The 16,869-nt window shown below is 39.5% G+C and overlaps 1 protein-coding gene and 1 pseudogene across 4 annotated transcripts in view; one reads left to right on the plus strand and one right to left on the minus strand.

Moving 5' to 3' along the window:
* Positions 1-16,869, plus strand: part of LOC101701652 (spermatogenesis-associated protein 31A1) — a 343,100-nt gene that overhangs the window by 182,017 nt on the left and 144,214 nt on the right. The gene's annotated exons all lie outside the window — the stretch shown is intronic.
* Positions 9,852-10,375, minus strand: LOC101701298 (large ribosomal subunit protein uL23 pseudogene; annotated as a pseudogene).

The raw sequence follows: 16,869 nt of genomic DNA on the forward strand, positions 1-16,869 counted from the left end.
TTGCTGTGGAGGACTGGCTGGCTGGTTCCCACCCTCGTGGCTCTGAGGGGATCTCAGGGAGTAGCCACTGTTCCTGCCCTGGCTGGCCTCAGTGAGAGGAAGGACCCTGCCTACTTGAGGAGGAAAGAATAAACAGAAGCCCAGGGATGGCTTTGACTTTTTTTTATCACATTCGGATGTGCAAAACTCTAATCGTTATTTTCTTACAGTAAATGTAATTTTTTTCTGAGTAAAAGTTTTGAAATTAGTCATTTCCAGGTAAACCAAATTCAATTCTGAATTTTCTCAGCAAGTTCAGTGTTACAATTCAATCATATTTACATTGAAATTCCCCCTGAGGTATTTTTCTTCTTCATTTCACTCCTCCCTGGGTGTATTCTAATCTCTCAGATGTTTCAGCCACTGCCTCCTTGTCCTCAGAGAACACCCACCCTCTTCCTTTGGACCCTTCCCTGCCACTCCAGACACTCTCTGCTATTCCCCAGACAGCGTGGGGCGGCCACAGGCTTCCTGGCTGCTCGCGAACATCCTCTTCCATGCTTGGTGCCCTGTGAGCCTGGCCTCCTGCCTTCTACAGGGCTAGTCCCGATGTCAGCTCTTGTCAGCATTGCTTCTCATCCTTCAGGGAGCCCAGGGCAATATTTCTTTATAAATTCATTCTAAAGTCAGGGAAAAAAAGTACTTTCTCCAATCACATGTTCTGGTTTTGATTCAGAAAAATCTGTTTATTATACTTGTGACTGACTTTGAAATATGCAGGAGGGGGTTTTAGAGATACCATTTCAAAGATTCAATGAATAGATTCTTATCTATTCTCGTTACACATCAGTGCAACTGCACATTTCTCTCTCCTGGACTCATGTTGTCTGCACAAATGTTCATTTTGATATATGAACACACCCTTAGCTTTCAGGGATTTAATGTTCCCGGTTTCAACTATTTGCAGATGATCTAGAAGATTTATGACGTGTAGCAATTTGTTCTTCTGCTCAAGCACAGATTTGAATCACATGCTGTCTGGCTGTAGGCGCCTGGGAATCACTTAGCTGGTTTGTACACTGAGCCCAGTATCCCCACTATTTCTATTCTTCTTTACATATCGCGTTATTTTCATTAAGCATCTGGTTACAATGCTTTAGTTCATTACCCTGCAAGTAATGGGAGAAATTCTAATATGCGGTGATAGAATTGACAAAGATGGGCTTTTTAAAATTTTTAAATTAATTTTATTGATACATTTAAGGTATACAATATAATCACATTCATCATAGGGAATTTGTACCTTTACATAATCTATCTTGGTTCTTAGTTTTTTTCTCTATCCCCCTGCCCTCCCTTCAACCCTTCCCCCTCTCCCTATTTATGAAGACTTTGTTTCCATTTTTCCATATGGGCTTTTTTTTTTTTTTGAGACAGGGTCTCAATATGTAGTTCAGGCTGGCCTTGAACTCACCATGTAGCCCAGGCTGGCCTCAAACTTGAGGCAGTCCTCCTGCCTTAGCCTCCCGAGTGCTGGGACTACAGGCATGCACCACCACACCCGGCTAGGAAGATGGGCTTTTGACATGTACTCAGACGTATCTCTTGGGGATACATCCAGGATCCACAGTCCATGACTTCCCCCACTACCAGCGTTCCCCAAGGAATGAAGGTGTGCTTGTGCTGGTACAAATGCTTACTGGAATCCAAGAAGGCTGGAGTGGCAGCCCATGTGAGCCCCCAGACCAGGACACTTCATAGCCACGTCATACTCCAGATATTCTTAACAACTTTGATAGAAAGGAGTCTGTCTGCCTTTGTAGTTGGTGTCCACTCACCTGCCTATTGTTTCTTTGAGGTTAACTCCTGTTACTTTTAGTGGTGAGCCCAGGTGTCTCCTTCTCTGCCTTTGGAATGAGTTTTCCTCCCAGACTATTGCTGTACTTCCAATTCCTGGCCGGGTAGGCACTTCTGCGTCCCCAAAGCCACCTGGACATGCTAAATATTGACATGTTTCACTGTTGCTTGTCTTTGGACTTTGCTTTTCATCTCTCCTCCATGATACCTGGTGGTTGTACACACATACATGTGTACACGCACACACACACACACACGATATACACACTTATAGTGACTATGGTATGAATGGATCAGGTTTGAATTATTATAAAGTTCAAAGCCTTGGAGGATGTATTAGACCAAAGGACAACATGGGCTATTCAAAATTACAGGAAGATGTATTCTTAGATAAATAAAAAGGAAAAGGTACTTTTTGGGGGAATAGATTGAATCTATTTGCCCAAAATTATAGAGCAGAAATGTCAGAACATTGGCTCTAAGGCTGGGAAAGATTTTGAGATTACTTGGACAATGTTGCAGACTGCAGATGCCTGAGTCCCATCCTGAATATTTTGATTTCATTGATTTGGGGTCCAAGTGATTCCAGTGAGCAGCTTTGTTTGTGAACCACCCACCCAGCCCTGTCTCTCTGAAACTACCTGTTTGTTAAGGGGCTTCAGAATCACGAGTCCTCTCTTGGAGACCATGACCCAGCAGGATGGAGGACAGGCTGCTCTGATTCTAGAAAATATCCCAGGTTATTCTGATTCGGGTACATTAGCAACCAGGCTTTGAAAACCTTGACTTCAGCAACTGGATCTGCAGCCTCCTTCCACAGAGCACACTGATAGTGTTCATGTTGTTTGAGTTATCCAGACTCGATGTTTTCACTTTTCACAACCTGAATATCTCATCAGTTTCACACTTACACAAGGCACACATACCCATATAATGTCTGCCCAGTATTACATATTTGTTATTTTTAATCACATTTAATCTCTCTCCTACTGAACTGCAAATCTCTCCGGGGCTGGAATTATTCATTTGGTTTTCACTCGCTTATGTACTTGGCACAGTGCCTTGCAAATAATAAGTGCTTAATAAATGTTTGCAGAATGAAAGGAATACGAAAAGCAATTAAGTATTGTTCTGAATCAGCAGCTTGCCTAACTCGATTTAAAACAAAACATGGTCAAGATAGGAGTATGGAAAAATGACATCAGTGTGCGTGCATATCAATTTCTAACATTTTCAGTTAAAAGTAAAAACTTAAAAAATGTTTTGAAACAGTCCTTGAGGCATATATTTTAATTGCCAACTCATTTTCATTTTTCCTTCCCCCTAAATATTTAAACTAGTTCTCTCTCCGTAGAATATAATTATTGAGGAACATCAATACGCTCAGAACACAGTATTTGATGAGTTCTGAAGGCTCGTTCAATGTGGAGGCCTCTCCGCCGCCTCACTGCAGTGCCAGAAAGCGGGTGCGGAACCTGCTGAGCAGGCCGCTCTCCCCATTGTCTTCTTCCCCCATTTTTCAGTCATGGCGTTGTTTTGGTCTCGAGAAACTGTCCTTTCTTTGTCTCCATAACTTTGTGATGAGGAGGGAGGTGGGCCCTCCTGGGTTAGTAGTCCCTGTCCAGGCTGGCCACTCCCCTCCACTCTGCTTCCTCCATTTAGATATGCAGGTATACTGAACCCGGCCTGGGAATAGCCCATTGTTCCTCTGTGTTCTTTGCATCCTTCCCCTTTCTGCTCTATCATCTCCTCACTTCCAGGTCCTTCAGGATAGAGAAGCAGTCTAGGTGGGTAAATCTGGGGACTGTTGCATTCTCCCCACCTAGCAAAAGGTGGACGGGGAGGCTTCAATCTACTTCCTGCCGCTCACTGGGCATTTGGTTTTCTAATAAAGAATGAGACACTTCTTCCTGAGTATAGCAAATCATTGGTTTCTCCTCACATATAAAGAAGAGGTCAGTAAGCTCTTTTTGTAAAGGGCCAGATAATAAAGTCATTAGACTTTGTAGATCGTATAATCTGTGCCCCAACAATCAACTATGCCATTGTAGCTGAAGTTACCAGATAATACATAAATAAATGGTCAGGGGTGCTCCAATAAAACTTTACTTATGAGCCCTGGAAATTTGAATGGTGTGTAATTTTCATGTGTCACACAATGTTGTTTTTATTTTCTACCATTTAGAATAGCTTAAAAGCCAAATAAGAACAGGCAGCAGGTTGGATTTAGCCTGTGATTATAGTCTGGAATATTTTATAGACCTTTAAAAGAGAGAGGAATGAAGAAGGATTGCAGAAAATTTTTCCATAAAGGGGAATAGTGCGTTGTTTACAGATCCATGCATACGGCGTTCAGCATGGAAAAGGGTCTGTAACAGTGGTGGTGAATCTATGGCACACATGCTGCAGCCAGCTATTTATTATCATTGAAAGCTCTAAAAGGTTGACCATCATTGGTATATAGTCATCTAGAAATAGCACCTGAACTCTGTCTAGTGTCCAAAGATTTTAGAACATAATATATAGTATATTTTTTGTACCTGAAAATCAAATATAAATGGCTCTGAGCCCTCAGCCATTTGACTGGTGGAAGGCTCAATCTCTCATGGCTTTTTCTTTGAAAAGAGCAAGAAATTGGTTTATTCTGTGCTGATGGGGCACAATGAGGGAATGGCCAATTCTAGGCCATGGTGTTGCCTGCTGTCATTCCTGTGTGATTCTGAGGCTGATCTCCTGGCTACTGGGAGTTCTGGCTGACATTTTGCTTGCAGAGGATGGCTCTGAACCCCACCACCTTCTGTTCTCTCAGAGTGTCCCTTTCCACGGGCATCCTGTGGGATGTGGCATGATGCATATCATTTTTATTGGTAAATCCCCCACCTGCTAAAAAAATGGTCCAAAGGAAAAACCTTTCTATGTTGAGGACTCTCAATAATTGTCTCCTCTATGCTTGACCTTACTGCCTGGGCTCAGTGAATTTCAAGCATTTTCCTCTATCTTCAAATCTCCCCTTCTTCTCTCTACTGGGGACTGATCCCAGAGATTTTCTCTTCTTGGGTAAAGTATACAGAGACCTGAAAACTGAGAAGCACAGCACCCTCTTTTGTCTGGCTGGGCCTGGAGCACAGCAGGTTAGGAAAGGGAGATGCTAATATCAGTTAATTTTGTTTTTGTAATAACTCTCGTTTCCTTCCCCTGTACCAGACCCTGTAAGGAAATGCCCTTGTTGCCTCCTACTTGCCACAACTCCATTATTTTTCAGAAGTTTGTTCAGGTTGGAGGTAAAAATTAGGAAGAGATGAGTCCTGCAGAAGTAGTGGGTGTCCATACATTTTTTTGAGGAACTGAACTGGAATCCTTAGTCTTTTTAAGGGGAATTGGTTTTTTTCCTTACACATTCTTTTTTAGATTTTTGTATGAACATGAGAAGGCAGACCCAGATCAAATGTGAAAGATCCTGGTACTTAAAATCTAGGCTATATTTTGTAAGCAATGGAGAGCTTTATGGAGGAAAGCATCACAGATGGATTTTTATTTTGCGTAAAACTCAGGCAGAAATGTGGAGGCTGGAGTAGTGAATAATCTGGATGGAGGAGGCTGCTCCTTGGCTACTGCGACTATTTCCACAGTCCCGCTTCAGCTTCTCTACACAGTGCTTGACTCTATCTTTCTCCGGGTCATGCCTCTTCCAAAGTAGGACTGTAAGGTTCAGTTTTAATTCCCTCCACCTCTACCCATCCTCAGCCTCTAATATATTACATTTTCACATTTTTGACACTGCATAAATATTGACTGAAGTAGATTGGTCCCAAATGAGCTCTGAGAATAAAAACACTCAAAATTAGAGAATCTCCCTTTTCATAACATTTTTACTGCAGTGTACAATTGGAGTGAATCACCTTAGTCAAAACAGGGCTCTTTATTTTGGCGGTAAAACTGATGACAGCTTCAGGGAACCCTTTATCCCCACCCCTCTCAGAGTAACACCAGGAGCTGACTTTTTACTCTGTTTATAATGTATATGCATGACAATAGAATATTAAAATCACATTCTCAAGTTGTAAATATTATAAACTGCATTTTTACATGCTTTTGCAAAGCTACTGTCTTTTACAACAATTTGGCACAGAATTACAAGTAGTATGCATTAAATTTCATATGCCCTTTAATTTTTTTATCTCTTCATTTGCATGGATATATTTTATAATCACTCATTCTGGTAATAAAACCCACAGGATTTAAATTGAATTGAAGTCCCAGATGCTTTGAAAGAATTTATGTTGCATAATTTTACTGGGTTTCCTTAAAACAAACAATAATGTATGACTTAAATATTCTGCCCAGCATAAGAGGAAAATTCTTCCTTTGAATTCTTTGGTGTCTTATAAATGACTTACTAGGAAGAAAAGATTTAGAAAACTAAAGGAAATATAAAAATGATAGAGCAAAGGACTCAGATAGTTTTGGCTTTCTGAAGATTTTGCCATTTAGAATGAAATGTGTATTTCAAGTGAAAACATTTGTGAAACAGCTATACAGCTTCATCTCCGGCTTCCCAGCTTGGGTAGGGGTCTGGATGTGGGAGGCGGGTGGGGATCAATGAATTAAATTCAATAATGTATTTCTGGGAAGTAAAGGAGAAAAGTTGTATATCTCTTAACAGGAACAATCTGAGTGGAGCCGAATAGGAGAAATGTTTTGTACTTGGAAGGAAATTTAGGATTTGAGTTTGTTATCCATTGATGCATAACAAATTATACACAAATATTTTATTTTCTGTGGATCAGGAACCTTGGGGTAGCCTAGGTGGGTGGCTGTTGGTTAAGGTTTCTTGTGAAGTTGTGTTCAAGATGTTTGCCTGGGTTGTGGTCTCATTCGAACACTCAGTGGGGAATGATCTGCTAATCTCACTCTCATGGTTGCTGACAGGCTTTAGCACTCTTCTGGCTGTTATCTGGACACATTAGTTCCTCACCATGTGAGTCTCTCTGTAGGTAACCTAAGGTCCTTATGACATGGCAAATAGCTTCCCCCAGAGTGCTGATCCACAATAGAGATAGAGAGATAGAGAGAAAGAAAGAAAGAAGGAAGGAAAGGGAGAGAGAGAGAGAAAGGGAGAGAGAGAAAGAGAGAGAGAAAGGGAGAGAAGCTAAGACAGAAGCTGCATTCTTTTAATAACCTACTCTGAGAAGTGATGTATTGTCATTTTGGTCATATGCCATTGCCTATTCAGAACAACCCAGATGCACTGGGGACAGTGCACAGGATTGCTTAGGGGCAATGACTCAGGAACATAGCCTGGAGATAGCTTTTGAATCATGTCCTTGTTTAATGAAGTCCAGATGAGAAATAGAGGGTTGAAGCAATGACAGGACTCTCCATGGCCCTTCCTTCCCATCCTTGGCCCAGTGCCACATCTTTGTACCTTTTTTTTTCCTGGGCTTCTCCTAGAGAATTCTAGAATAATTATGGGAGACAGCACTTGTTTAGGTACTGGGAGTCATGAGATCTGAGTTTAATTGGTTTGATCACTAAAATTTGGAGGCAGAAGGATCCATTAGTAAATGACTGATGTGCAGACTTTGGTGATTCATTGTGTTCCCTTCAAACCCAGGCCTCATCTCTTATGGGATATTTGATCTTTGTAATTCATAGGCAAGCCTTTTGAGGCTCAGTTAATTTGTATAGAGAATGAGGATGATATTTTACCTTTTAAAGTGGTTGAAAAGATTAAATAAAATGGTATTGTCCTTGATTTTTCCTTAAATTACCATTCACCTCTTTGGATTTCATCTCAATGGAAAGGTGACAATGATGAGGACTTTTACCCACTGGGATTGCTGATGTGTTCTTTTTGGGGTCCGGGCATTACAGGGCTGACCTGTGCCTTATTTATCAGGTTAGGTGATCTTAGCAGAGGAGCAGGCTAATGTTGGACACATGCTCAAACCTGGATTATGGAGAAAATGTGGATGGGTAAGGAGGTGTCTGAAACTAGGGCTCTACCTTTCTCCTGGAAAACATTTTTGCACAGTGCTTAAAGGAACTATAATTTCTTTCTTTCCTATCTGTATTCCTTTTATTTCTTTCTCTTGACTAATTGCTCTGGCTAATGTTTCCAGAACTATATCGAATAAGAGTGGTGATAGTGAATAGCATTGTCTTGTTCCTGATTTTACAGTGAAAGCTTTCAGTTTTTGTCCATTTAGTATGATGTTGGCTGTTGGTTTGTCATAGATGGCTTCTATCAGATTGAGATAAAGACCTTCTATTCCAATTTTATGTCGGGTTTTTATCATGAATGAGTGTTGGACTTTGTCAAATGCTTTTTCTACATCTCTTGAGATGTTCATATGGTTTTTGTCTTTGGCTCTGTTAATGTGATGTATTACATTTATTGATTTGCATATATTGAACCATCCTTGGATCCCTGGGATGAATCCTACTGGATCACGGTGTATAATCTTCTTGATTATTTGCTACACTATGCTTGCCAGTATCTTATTGAGGATTTTTGTGTCTGTGTTCACTAGGGAAATTGGTCTGTAGTTCTCTTTTTTGGTTGGCTCCTTCTCTGGTTTTGATATTAGGGTAGTGCTTGCTTCCAAGAATGAGTTTGGGAGTGTTGCTTCCCTTTCAATTTCATTAAAGAGTTTGAGAAGTGACAGCATTAGGCCTTCTCTAAATTTCTCATAGAATTCAGCAGTGAATCAGTGAGGGACTGGACTTTTCTTTGTTGGTAGGTTTTTAATTACATCTTCAGTTTCATTGACTGATATTGGTTTATTTAGAATTTTTGTATCTTCTTGATTCAGCTTTGGTAATTCATATGTATTTAGGAATCTGTCTATTTCTTCTGTATTTTCCATCCCAGATACTACTCTCCCATAAAGAAGGATAAGCTTGAGACATTTCTAGGTAAATGAATGTACCTTGAGACCATACTCTTAAGTGAAATAAATTGGACACACATGTTTAAATACTGCATTGTTTCTCTGGTTTGAAAAACCAAAAGTGTAAATAAAGACCAAAATGTATAATAGATATTGGGAAATGGGAAGAAAATATTCAAATGAGAAGGGGAACAAGGGAGGGGAGGAGGAAAGGAAAGAAAGGACCAAAAAAAGAGAATAGAAAGAAAAATGGAAACAAAACTTTTGTAAATAAGGAGGGGAAGAAGGGCCAAAGGGAGGGGGAGGGAATGGCAAAAAAAGAATAAAGATATATCATGCACAGGTACAAATTCCCTATGATGAATGTTATTATTATGTATATCTAAAATGTACCAGTAAGATAAAAAGAATACAACATAACAAGGTGTGTCATGAACATGTACCAACTCCTTACTAGTTATGTAATCATTATGTACTGCAAGCATGTACCAATTAAAAATATAGAAAAACAACAACAAAAAAGAAATATGAAAAGAAAGATAGATGGTTTGTATATTTCAAGTGCTAGAAAAATAAAGAAGAGAAAGTAGTTTAAAAAAGACAAAAAAGTGATCTCTTTTCTAAAAATGCATGAACTTTAATCTGTGTTTCCAATCTATATGACGTTTTTTCATTACAAGAACAGATATCTACTAGCTCAGGTACAAAAAAGGAAGTGGTGGCAGAGGATAGAGTTAAATAAAGAGCTCATAAAATCCATTTGGAGCTGGAAATCCAAAACAAAGATGAAGCTACTTTCATAGTCTCTGAGGAGTTCTTTCTTAAAATCCTTTCTGATTTTTTTTTTTTTTTTACCAACTTTTCCTGCTTGCTCATCTTTTATGTGGCTCAGCACAATTCCATCAGCCCCAACTTTGCATTGTGGCTTCTGAGGCTCAGCACCTACTACAGATTGTCTCTATGTTAGCTCAGATTTGGGGATAACTGTCTTATTGCCAATGATTAGGAAATGAACTGACTGTCCTGGAGTTAGATATCCATCCTAGAGTTAGTTGGATGGCAGGTTTCTAGGATGGGCTCTTTTTTTTTTTTATGGTGAAAATAATGTGTGTTTAGAATTAGCCAGCTGGACTCAGTTTAGATGGTCCCAATTTTGTTTGCAACATCCAAAGCATCATAATCAGGAGCCAGTCGAACATACGCCGCCTTCTCTCCGTCAGGCCTGATTAGGGTATTGACCTTGGCCATGTCAATGTCATAGAGCTTCTTCACAGCTTTTTTAATCTGGTGCTTGTTGGCCCTGATATCTACAATGAACATGAGTATGTTGTTGTCCTCTATCTTCTTCATGGCTGACTCCGTGGTCAGGGGGATCTTGATGATGGCATAGTGGTCAAGCTTGTTTCTCCTGGGGGTGCTCTTCCGAGGGTATTTGGGCTGCTGTGGGAGCCACAGTGTCTTGGGATGCTGGAAGGTGGGTGATATTCAGATTTTCTTCTTTTTGTGGCTGTGTATGCCTTTCAGCACTGCTTTCTTGGCTTTCAAAGCTTTTGCTTTGGCTTCAGCTTTGGGAGGGGCAGGAGCTTCCTTCTTTGCCATTGGCAAAGACATCTCATCAGTACATAATTTCATCCTATAATAAATGGTGTAGGGAAGTGGCTATCTGGCTACCTCTTTGCTTTTAGGAGGATAATGGTGGGGCCTGTGTTTGAGAAGGTTAATGTGGAGGACCCAATAGACTCTTATCCTAAGAGAGACACATCTGGAGATACGGATTTTTTTCTACCTGAGGTAATCCATGCTCTCTAACTCAGTAGTTTCCAAACTTTTAGAGTTTACAGAGTAGTAAAATTAGAAAACACTGGGGACTGGCATAGGTTGTGGTATTTGATTTTTTGTATAGTAAAATCTCTAAGACCTCCAATTACTATCTTATTTTATCATTCCATTTATTCTATTGGAGTTCATGAAATTGCAGCTTTTGCTATCCTTTCTAGAATATCCTTGAGAACGTTTTGGAGTGTTAAGAATTTGGTGGTTATGAATTTCTTCAAATGTTCTTTATTATGGAAGCATCTTATTTCTCCATGAATTTTGAAAAATAGTTTTGCAAGGTACATCAATCTGGGCTGGAGGTTTCTTTTAGGGTTTGAAATACTTCACTCCAAGCTCTCCGTGACTTAAGAGTTTGTGTTGAGAAGTCTGCTGTGATTTTGATGGGCTTTCCTTTATAGGTGATTTGTTTCTTTAACTGCCTTTAATATTCTATTCTTGTGGTGAATTTCTGTAATCTTGACTATTATATGCCTTGGTATAGTTTTTTTTGATTATGGCTAATTAAAGTTCTGTATGCCTCACTTATCTGTATGTCAAATTCTTTTTCCAAGCTTGTGAAGTTTCCTGCCATTACTTCTTGAACAGGTTTTTAATTTCTTTTGTGTTATCTCCTGAGTTTTCATTAATTCTGATCAATCTGATGTTATTCTTCTTTACATCATCTAGTGGCTGTCGGATTGATTTTTCATGGTCCCTTGCTATTTTAAAACGTTTTCCTTTTCATGATCTCTAACTGCAGACCTATCTTCTAGATTGGATATTCTACCATCACTTGGTTGATTCTGCTGTATATGCTTTCAATAAAATTTTAATCTCCTGGATATCTGTTTGAATCTGTTTCATGGATTCCATTTCTTTCCCATGTTGGTCATTCATGGTTTCCATCATTTTCCTAAGCTCTGCTATTTTTTTTTAATCTGTATCTAAACATATCCTTCATTATGGTCATCATCTCTTTAGTTATATGAGAAATTATTTCTGATTTGTTTTTTCTAGAGCCTCATTCATTTGCTTTGTTACTTCCACTGTTACCATTCAGATGGGTGGCTTTTGATTTGTTCCACCTCACTTCCCCCTGGGTTTGCCTTGGGTGAGCTGGACATCTGATTGCATCTTGCTTGTGTGTCTTCTCATTTTCTATTTTTTAAAAAAAATATTTTCAGTGCTGAGTTGTGTAAACTGCTTTATTACTAGTATCAAGGACTCCTTAGGAAGTCACTACTTTTCAGAGAAGATGTCTTTTAGGTGTAGCTGGATTTTGGCTTTTGAATCTTTTGCAAGATCCTACTTCTTCAATTTATTAGGGATGAGAAGTTGCTGCCTATTTGTCCTAGCCCTTGATTCTTTGGTACTGGTCTATAGTATAGTTTATGACCCTCAAACAATCTCAGTCTTGGCATAAAAGAAAGAATAACTGATTACAACAACTATGTCACATTGTTTGAAGTAGTACAATTAGTAATAGCAATAAGATCTAGCACAGCCCAGAAAATGACAAACTATGGTAACAATTAATTTATCACCTTTAACCATATGAACCAAATTTATAGTTTATAGCAAAATATAAAACAAATCAGAAATTTGTACACATTAATATCCTCTCAATTGAGTGAATTTACCCTCTTGACAGAAAATTTAAAAGGGATATGAAGAAGAGAATAGAGAAACAGAAGAAGAAAAAAAGATTAGAAGCAAAGTTGAAAGACAAAGAAAGATTACCTAAGTTTTTGGAGACTGGTGATGAAGACAGGAGAAAAACAATGAAGGAAGAAACAAAAACAAGAACTAAACAACCAAAAGACTAAAAACAATGTTCACACTCATGAAAAAATAAGAGTACAATCAAAAACAAAACAAAATAAAGAAACAAACAAAAATATGCAACAACAACAACAACAACAACAACAAAAAAGAGAGGTATTTCTCTGTGATTTCAAGCCTGTGGTTATCTTCCGGGGTCTATAGTTTTGTGGTAGTGTCTACTTAAGAATGTGTCTCTGCTGTCATTGGTAGACAATGGAGGTAGACAGAGCCCAAATCTGTACTGTATAATCCCAATAGCCTTCAGTAGGAATAGGGTGGAGCGCTGGTTCAGTTCCCCAAAAGTTCAGGCTGATCCTGGTCTCTGGCTGTGTGCTTGTGACCCAAGTTGTTCAGCCCACAACTCTATGGGTGTTTCTTGCTGGCTTGATCTCAGCTTCCCAAACCTTCATGTCTCCCAGGGTTGTGCCGCACTCAGACACTGGTAGCCCCAAGATGGAGCCAATCCATGGCTGCTCCAAGTCCCAGGTTCAGCTGTCCCCATCCCAAAATGGTGTCCAGTCAATCACCCTCTCCTGGGGATATTGGAATGGAGTCACACGCCAGCTGCTGCAGCCCACTGCATCCACTGCTCCACTTCACTGGTGCATTTCTCCCTGGAGGCCTCAAGGGTCCTGTCATCACTGCACATCTACAGGCTCAAGCCTCCTCTCTCATGCTGTAAGCCAGGAGTCAGGGAGGATGCACAGTTTTGCACCTCCCTCTTCTGCCTTGAGGTCCATCACCTCGTTCTCCCCATGGACTCCAGTTCAGCCTTCAGAACTTTCCTGAGTCTTGGGGATCTATCTCCCTTTTTCTTCTCTTTCCCAAGTTGCTGTACTCCAGTGTTTAGACTTTCAATCTCTGAGAGGCTGACTTGCTGCTACTCACCTGCTCTGCCATCTTCCTGCCTTATCTCCACTCTTTTCATATTTTCCAATAAGTTATTTTGTACATTTTTCTCTTTCATTCGTTGAGTGGCTTGAGGGTCTTCCAAGGTCCTCCATACATAGGCTGCAGGCAGTAGATATTCTAAAGCAAGGTGGTCTAGCCAGCTGGGGCAGCTCTCTGCAATGTGCTCAGGATCTGGGCTTGGGAGCCAGGCTACCATTTCATAAAAGAAAAGATATTTCCAAGTAAATACAAAGTGTATACTCTCAGACTATAGTTCTTTAGGCAAATCTATGGCATGTATGCCACAGCTGGCTGTTTGTTATTATTGAAAGCTCTGAAATGTTTGCCATCAATAGCTTAGGGGAAATAAACTATATTGACATTTTTAATTTCTTCCTGTTCCATACAAGTTCTTGAAAATTTTAACAAAGGATGATACTAGGTTGGTGCTCATTGGCTGATTTGTGCCTGGGAAATGTTGCTGTTGTTTAAAAGGGACCCATAGGTTATACAAGATTAGAACAAGTTGTTAATGACAGGAAGAAAAATATGAGGCTCACCTGACCATTCAGTCTTGTATTCATTTTACACATATTTGGTGAGCACCACTCTGTGGTTCATAAGAATTAAAAAACTCACCCAAAATTACTAATTAATTTTCATTAGTTGTAGAATTGTGCAACCCCCCCCCCCCCAGTAATCTCTACGCCTATATCTTTCAAACTGGACAGATTTTGGGAGATTAAACCCAATTATTGAACATGCTGAAGCACAGCTTTTCAATAGGGGTCATGTCCAGACGAATCTTCCAGAGGGAGAAAAAAAGGGAAAGAAATGTTCCGTCATCTATTGCATTTGTCAGTATGCTGAAATGTAAAAACCTGAATCATTTTGGTTAAATGAAATCTTTAAATTTAAGTTTCTTCTTCTTGGGCAACACTACTTAAATAATGCACATATGTGGAAGACCTTTTCATTTCAAGGAAGGGTGCTTATATAGCTATGTTTTGTTCAGAGTGTTTCCCTCCTCATTCTTCCAGGCATTGTATTGTTTGTGTGAGTGTCTGGAAATTTTCCAGTTCTTAAGATTTCTGATCATCACCACATTTCATTCAGGTGCTGCTCTTCTTCAGATAAAAAAGTTTGAATAAAACCTTTATCTTTGTTTGACAGAGAGAAAAAGTAAAGGCAGAGATGTCCCAATTCGCTCAGTTTCCATTAACTTTAAGCAGAAGTTTTGCCTGTGGAAAGAAGATATTCTGATGGCACAGAGACTGAGGAGATTAAATGGCTTTCACATCACCGTGCAAGATGTCACTCAATGAATATCTTGATAACCTGATTTCCAGAGCCACATGAGCTGTATGCTTCACTCTGTGCAGTGAGCGAGGTGCCAATTTACTCTGGGGCCCTTCCATTCCCTACATTATAGTTAAGTTACAGGGCAGGAGATTTGCGCTTTGATGGAGTTGCAAACTGTGAACTTCATTCCTATTGCCTGTCAGTGTCAATGTTGTTATTGCATTCTGGATCTCTCTTAGATCCATTTATAAAATTAAGAATTTACATGAAATTATGTTTGGCTTTAAAGTATGAAAAATTTAGTAAATGGAGAAAATAATATGAAAAAGGTAAAATCACAAGCAATCTCATTTCTCAAAGAAAGTTCCCGCTTCCATTTTGCCATATACTCCCCCTGCCCCTAACCCCAAATAGAAAGAAAAAATGCTCTTTTGTAGGAAAATGGATCTACCTTGAGACCATAATGTTAACTGAAATAATTCAGACACACAAGCTTAAATATCACAGTTTCTCTTATATAAGAAACGCAAATTATAAATAAAGAGCAAAAGAAAAGATAGATACTAGGAAGTAGGGAGACAGATCTTTCTCAGATGGGGAGGGGATCAAGACATGGAGGGAGGGAGAGGAGGGGAAAGGAATGAAAAAGGGAATTGAGATGTGTTATGTACATGCACCAACTCCACATGAGGGATCTAAACATTATGTACTGCAAACATATACTAATAAAGAATAGCAGCGACCGCAGAAGTATCTGCACTAGATGTAGAGGGTGGCATATTTCATCTCAGGAAGAATTCTGAATATAGATAGCAGAATCCAAATAAGCCCTGTATTCAAAAAATTAAATTTAAGACTTGATACTAACATCAGAATGTAGATGTTCGTTCACAAACAACTTGCAAGAAATAAAAATTAGCACTCCATATGCAGAACAAAGAAAAGAAAAAATAATTCATTCAAACTGCAATATCGTATCTAAATAGACACAATATTCTATCACAACCACCTCTGTTTATCTTCATGCTTACTCAGGATGGAGCAGTGTTACTGCTTTCTGGCTTTCCATATTGAAATACTGAGTTTTTCATTGTGAGTAGGAACTGAGGGAGAAAAAGGAGAAGGATTTAGTGAGCTATGACACAATTAAGATTTTACATAGTAATGTCTCTGGTTTTGTTGTGTTTTGTCAAAGAAGTGTCTGGAATCTATTGTTTTTATTACTTCCAGCTGTCCTAATTATTTCTCTCATTTGATTTTAATTCAGCTTTCAAAGAGGAGCTGGTTTGCCAGGTGGTTATTATTTTTTCAAAACTCTTCCAGCTCTTACTAAGAGAGATGTCCAAAGAAAGTCATTATTTCAGCATTTGCTTGTAACATATTTGTGACCCCACAGAAAAGAGGAGTCATGTGTTCCTAATGCTAATTTCTATTGTTTGCCCTACCACCCATGCCCAAGAAGATAAGAAATAAGCACAGATTTTCAGAGTGTGTGAACTTCTTCTTAAAAGAAAAAAGCTGCCTCTTTCACTGGAAAGAAAATAGTAAAGTAAGACAAATGTTGCATATGAGTACACTTTAAAATAGTTATCTAGGCTAACATTTAATGCTTGCTTAAACTTTTAATTTTCATGAGCTAGGTTTTATTTGGCTTATATTTTAATAACAGAAATATTAAAGTTGGTGACAAAAGAAAGAAAAGATTAGATCTAGAGGCAAAGGGGAATATGAGGCCAAGTTCAGCTCCATTAAGTCTGCTGGGTTAGTTCCTATTTCTGTATGTTTGGGAAGTGAAACAAATAAGTAACTATTTTCTCATTATCGGGGAACAGCACAGTTAAAATCCATTCTGCAGTTTCCTTTGGGAGTTGCAGAGTGCTGCTTTGAAAGGCGCTTTTGCATCTTGACTCCATGGACCTTCTTCCTTAACTCGCTTTATTGCAGAAGGGACCTGGGTGACCTTGGTTCCATACAGAGCCATCCCCCTTGTCATGTGCCACGTGCTCTCTCTCAGTTCCCTTCACTAACATCCTTGGCCACCCTGTCTTTTCTGGGCCTCCTTCACCTCTCCCACTACAGTTTTTAAATCTGGTTGCAAAATGGTGAGTGGCTAACAGTGAGGACACACAAGTGTTACTACTTGGAAAGTCAGACTTATGGGCTCTCCCAGAAGGCCTTTGTGTGTTCCAACACTTCCAGTATGGTCAGCAGCCCACACTGCCCCAGAGAGGCCGGGCTCTGGAGACACATCTGCATGGCCTCGGTTAACTCATTAGAGGTTAACATTTTTACACTGAGCACATGAAAG

Source organism: Heterocephalus glaber, unplaced genomic scaffold (genome assembly GCF_053883595.1).
Source record: "Heterocephalus glaber isolate CG9 unplaced genomic scaffold, H.glaber_assembly_v1.0 deba00001504, whole genome shotgun sequence".
Classification (NCBI taxonomy): domain Eukaryota; kingdom Metazoa; phylum Chordata; class Mammalia; order Rodentia; family Bathyergidae; genus Heterocephalus; species Heterocephalus glaber.